Source organism: Cryptomeria japonica, chromosome 4 (assembly GCF_030272615.1).
Source record: "Cryptomeria japonica chromosome 4, Sugi_1.0, whole genome shotgun sequence".
Classification (NCBI taxonomy): Eukaryota; Viridiplantae; Streptophyta; class Pinopsida; order Cupressales; family Cupressaceae; genus Cryptomeria; species Cryptomeria japonica.
The window spans coordinates 531,415,749-531,421,748 of NC_081408.1; positions in this window are offsets into that span (position 1 = coordinate 531,415,749).

The window sequence follows — 6,000 nt, forward strand, 5'->3', positions numbered from 1 at the left end:
TCTTTTGTTTAACAGAAAGTAAAATGTGATGTCTATGTATATACATACATACATACATATATATACACACATATATATATATATATACATACACATATATACATATATGTATACATATACATATATATATATATATATATATATATATATATATATGTGCACACACATATATATGTGTATGTATATATATATGTATATATGTATGTACACACACACACACATATATATGTATGTATGTACACACATATACACACACATATATGTATGCATATGGATTAGTGAGTTATGAGTTTCTTATGAGTGAGTTTCTTAAATAGAAATAGTTGTGTAGGTGCAAGTGTAAGTGTAAGTGTAAGTGTAGGTGGTGTTAAGGTAGGCAAGGTTGGGTAGGTAAGATGAGTATTGGTGGTTGTGCTTCCTTCCTTGCTTGTTTCCATCCTTCATTCTTCATTTCCTTCGTTCCCTACTTCCCTCCCCTTCAAGCTCCAAATTAGTGGCAGGAATGAATGGTGAGATTTTGCAATGACTAGAAAATGAATCTATAATTCACACGTCTTTCAAATATTTCCAATTATTTACTAGAAAGGGTTATATATATGTATATATATATTTATAAATATATATAGATATATATAATCAGAAATATACAAGTATTCATATTAGATAACCTAAACAAATAGCTTTACAAATTTTCTGATTTAAAAATCTTTCTACTAACAAGTTGACTATTTGCAGATTTAGACATATATAAAGTACTATTAAATGAATAAATGGACTGAAAATATATTGTTTAAATTTGAATGTATCTACTAACCTAATAAATAGATTTATACAAAAAAATTGAATATAGAGATAATTTGTAATTTATTTAAAAACAATGCAACACTTTCCTTCTCTCTCTTTTTTTTTTGCAAGAGTGAATCTACAACTATATTTACAAGATAATAAATAATTCAACTCTTTATTTCTTTTCCTCAATAAGAATTTATAGCTGAAAATAGAACTACAACTTTAACTCTCATTTTTTACATGTTAATAAATGTTCACAAAATAGGTGAAGTAATACATTTTTTTTTTGAATATAATGAATACAAAGATTTCATAGTCTCTTTCCTTCTTACAAATTTTCTAGAAATACAACCAAATCTATAGAATAAATTAAATATGAATATGAACAAATAGGTGCACTTGCAATCGTACTTTGATAGTCACTTAGAAGCCTTGCATTTCTCCTTCCTCTAAACAAGTTGCAAACCTGCAAGCAAATGTAGCTTTGGTTGTGACCATGGAGGCTCACCTCCCAACCGAGGCCTACAAGAGGCCACCCTCGAGCTAGGAGAACCAAGAACCAAACGGGATACAAGAACACACAAACACAAATAGACATTCATATTTCACAAGGGAAACATTCTCACACATAACTCCCAACCCAAGGCTAGCACATAGTCACCAAGTGATTCAAAACAAGGGGTGAAGGTGGACCAAGAATCTAAGGGGAGATTTGCAATATAACCATTACATTCAAATGCCTTCACAAGGCTAAATTAACCTCCTACTTGGTCTCTCGCATGACCAAAAATATTTCTTATGACCCCCAAATTTTAATACAAAATAACAACAGCAAGGATCCCAGATCCTTGTTTACCCCTCTCTTCCAAGAAGAGAGACTCTACACCCAAAGACTGTCCCAAATCCCTTCACCCCAAAACTAGTCTTCCCTCCCAAGGGTGAGTTTAATCTTGACTCCCATGAATATAAATACAAGAATTCACAAATAAAAATCAACTACTCTAAACATAGTTCAAAATATAGAAGCACACTCAACTTATAAATAAATTCAGATTTACACACAACAACATGAATGCATCTAAGCTATAGAAGGAATAAGACCAACCTTTACTCCTACGAATGGTATGTGTGTTTTAGAAGAGTTGCCCAATTCCCCCTATAAGTCTCCTTAGCCAAAATTTCTTTCTTCCATCTAAATTTCTATTCAAAAACTTGGTCTCCAAGATTGGAGAGTGGGTGATCAAAATTCCAAGTTTGAATTTGTTCCCTGAGTAGGCTCTCCTCACACTTTCCAACTTCCTTGGAAAGGATGTGAGATCCCATAGGTTGATCTTACCAACCTCTTACATGGTTTCTAAAAATGGAAACTAAAAAGGTAAGTGTAAGGTGGGGAAGTGAATCAATCACTAAAATGGAAGGTTGTCTTACCAAGGGTCAATCTTCAAAAAACTGAATTTTCGTCCATCTTGGAAAACCCACTTTTGAAGTGACTTGGCAATCACATGTGAGTGGTTACAAGACAAAAAATTTCCCGTACCTATAGGTATATCAAGTGGGTCTTCAAAAGTGACCTAACCTCAACCATAGGAGTTAGCTTGACCCCTTAAAAACCCACCTAAAGTTTGTCTACAGGTCGAACTTGATTTGACCAAACTAAAGGCTCTCTAACCAAGTTATCTTTTGGGAGCACAACAAGATATTTGAAAATGCATAGGGTTTCACAATTTCCCTCCTAAGTACATGTCATATGCCAACTCACAACACTTCACAAGTGTTAAGTGACGCCATAAAATACACATCACAAAATACACTTGTCATGTCCCTTTTAGGGAATAATTAAAAATTAACAATTACAAATTTGAGCATACACTCAAGCATTCACTAGTAAGAAATTAAACACATCATATACGAGGCATTGTCTCTCCAAATAGACAAACCTTGGCTTTAGTATCGCACATAGATTTGACCTTAGTTCTTCGTGTATTTCCATGGTCACATGGATTTATTTCTTGCACATCTCATTCCACACATCAATAGTCCAAAACCACATGCATGTATACGTATATGAAATGAAATACACATCAGACACATAACATCAATTCCACAACATCTCATAAATTGATCCAAATCAAAGAACAATAAAGATAGTATCCAATTAACATTTTTTCTAGCAAATCCATATGTAATCAATTACTCAATTGCATCATCATATGAATCATATAAATAAACTCTCCATAAGACATGCATAAATGTATCATATCATCATCAACATAAGTATTGAAATCAACATAAGATGGAATACAACATATCCAATGATATCAAATCACCTGTCAAATAGTATCCAAATCCATAATGCATCAAAATAGTGTATCAAATAATAAGTCTATCATGAAAAAAAATGAAGTGCTATGACGGACTCGGGGTAGAGCCTCACACTAATGCCCACCATAACACCCTAGAGAAATAAACCAAAATCTACTAACAAAAGAGATAAAAAATTTAAATTAAATTAATCTTCACTACAATCCTAACACAACATCTAGAATACACATTACTTCCTTAAATCATTATTGCATCATTACAATATAAATGAAATATATATGAATCAACATGAGCATATCCATGAACAATATTATGCAAGTGGAATATCTAATTAATTATTAACATAACTCCATAATTAAATAACCTTCCCCTATGGTATTCCAACGTCACTACTTATGATGCAGGAGCATCCCCGGTCTCTGTGCAATCTTGCATCAACCAATAATATTTCCTTTCAATTTTAGTTCTTGTTTAGTTTTGTGTGCAGTTTTTTGTGTTCGTACCGGTACATTCCGGTGGTGGCTTTCTTTTCATTACAGATCATATTTTTTATTTTTAGGCTGGTTTATGTGCTTAATTCCAAATTCTCAGTCCATTTGGATTCTTTTCCGACAATATATTGCTTCTGATTTGACTGTTTCTGGGTTCCAGAGCAATTTTGAGCTTATCAGTTGGAGATTCTTCTTTTTCGAAGCATTTTATTGGCATGTGGATCTATTTTGGGTCTTGCTTAATGTTCCTAAGTCTTTGGCCAACCTTCATATTTATCTGCACTTCTTGGTGGTTCTTTTCCAGAGAGTTTCCCTTCATTCTTGGGGTCGACCTATTTACACGTTTCATTTTCCTGCATTGATAAATGTAATCTTTTGTGGCTGACCCGGATATGTTACAAAGGGTATATATATGGCATTGTGTAATCATTTTTGGGGCAGAAGAGATCATAATAAGGATTTATATTCATGATTAGAGATTTGGTTGATTCTAAGAGTTTCAGATGCATTGTATCTGGCATATAGCCTGTATGTAACCGATTGACTATCAGATGTTCTATGATGACTATATGATGATAACCAGTTGGTTATCAAAGATTATAAGACAATAATATGATCTGTTTATGTAATCTTTCTATGTTTTATTGTTGCTTTCGTTGTGTTACTCTTGCTGCATAAGTTGGTCAGTTCTTTTTTGAGGATTCATCGGTTATGGGTGCACCAAGTGATATCAAAGCTTGTTATGAACCGGTTGGTGGAAGAGTTGGTTGTGAACCTTGAGGCAATCCTTTGGGTGGATAGATCATCAATTAGAGGTAGGTTGTGCATGTGTTCAATATATCACTGAGTGTGAGGCAATTGAAATTGGTAGTCAAATCGTCGAGTTGAGGCAGTTCACTAGAGTAGAGGAGGAGATGCCACCTAGAAGGATGAAGCCCCGGAGTGTAGAGCAGATGATGGAGGATTTCAAGAATGAGATGAGGAATGAGATCTGAAATCCATTGGTTGGTTTGTGGAGGAATCTAGAGTCTAAGGATGAATATGAAGAAGATGGAGAAGAGCTTGAGGCAAAAGAGGCTGAAGGACCAGAAGATGGAAGAGAGGAAATATTTCTGAGAGCAGTGATGCAAGCGAGTAAAGTTCATAAAGTGGAGTTTTCAAAAAAAATTGAAACGTTGAACCTGGAGGATCTGATTGATTGGATCAGAGAGTTGGAGGATTACTTTGAGTTTGAGGATGTCAGGGACTTGCAAAGAGTCTGATTGGCACAAAATAAGTTGAAAGGCCATAATGCCTTATGGTGGAAAGAATTGCAGAGAGATAGAGTAGAGAATGGTGAAATGAAGAACACTGGGTGGAGATAGATGGTTGCAATATTGAAGGCCAAGTTCATACCGGGAGACTATGAGTTAGAATTTTTTAAGAAGTAACATGAGTGTCAAAGAGTAGACTGAGGAATTCTACAAGGTGGTGATCAGATTAGGACATAGAGAGATGGATAGAGAAAAGGTGGTGAGGTACATAAATGGACTTGCATTTAACATTCAGGATGAGATGAGTATGTTGAGGGTTTTCACAGTTGAAGAAGCTTACCAGTATTCTTTGAAGACTGGGGAGAAGGTGAGGAGAAGACAACTGAATAACCCTATAGGGAAGGAGAGATTAAAAGCACAGACGAGTATAGAGAAGCAAAATGTGGAAGATGAATCAAAACCTAAGTGGAGTAAAGAAATAGATCAAAAAACACAAAAGAAAGGTAGTGGTAGTAGCAGCAAATAAATTCCTGATAAATGTTTCAAGTGTGGGGAAACCGAACACAGATCTTATGAATGTAAGCATGGAATGACAAGAAGTTGTGTGGCAAATGAGGAACCAGAAGGTGGAGATACCAGAACTAAGTGTGCACCAGAGCAAGGAGAATCCCTTATGTTCAGAAGAGTCATGATGGAGCAGAGCAGTGAAGATGCTAGACCTACTCAGAGAAGGAGTATTTTTTGGACTATATGCAAATCAGATGGTAAGTGTTGCAAGGTTATTGTGGATAGTGGAAGTACTGATAATTTCGTATCTGAGGAGATGGTAGTGAATCTTGGATTGAAGAGGCTTAAGAACCCTTTTCCTTGTAAGGTAGTTGGTTACAAGATGATAAAAAATTAGAAGTAAAGGAGCAGTGTTTGGTGAGTTTTAATATTGGACCTTTTAGGGATGAGGTCTTATGTAATGTTGTATCAATGAGTGCTTGTCATGTCTTGTTAGGAAGACCTTGGCAGTTTGACAGAGGAGCTATTTATGACTGTAGAAGAAACCTAATCACTATTGACAAGGATGGGAAAAAGTTCACATTGGCTTCTTTGAAGGAGAAAGAGAAGGGGGTGAAGAATCTGAGACTAGAGAGAAG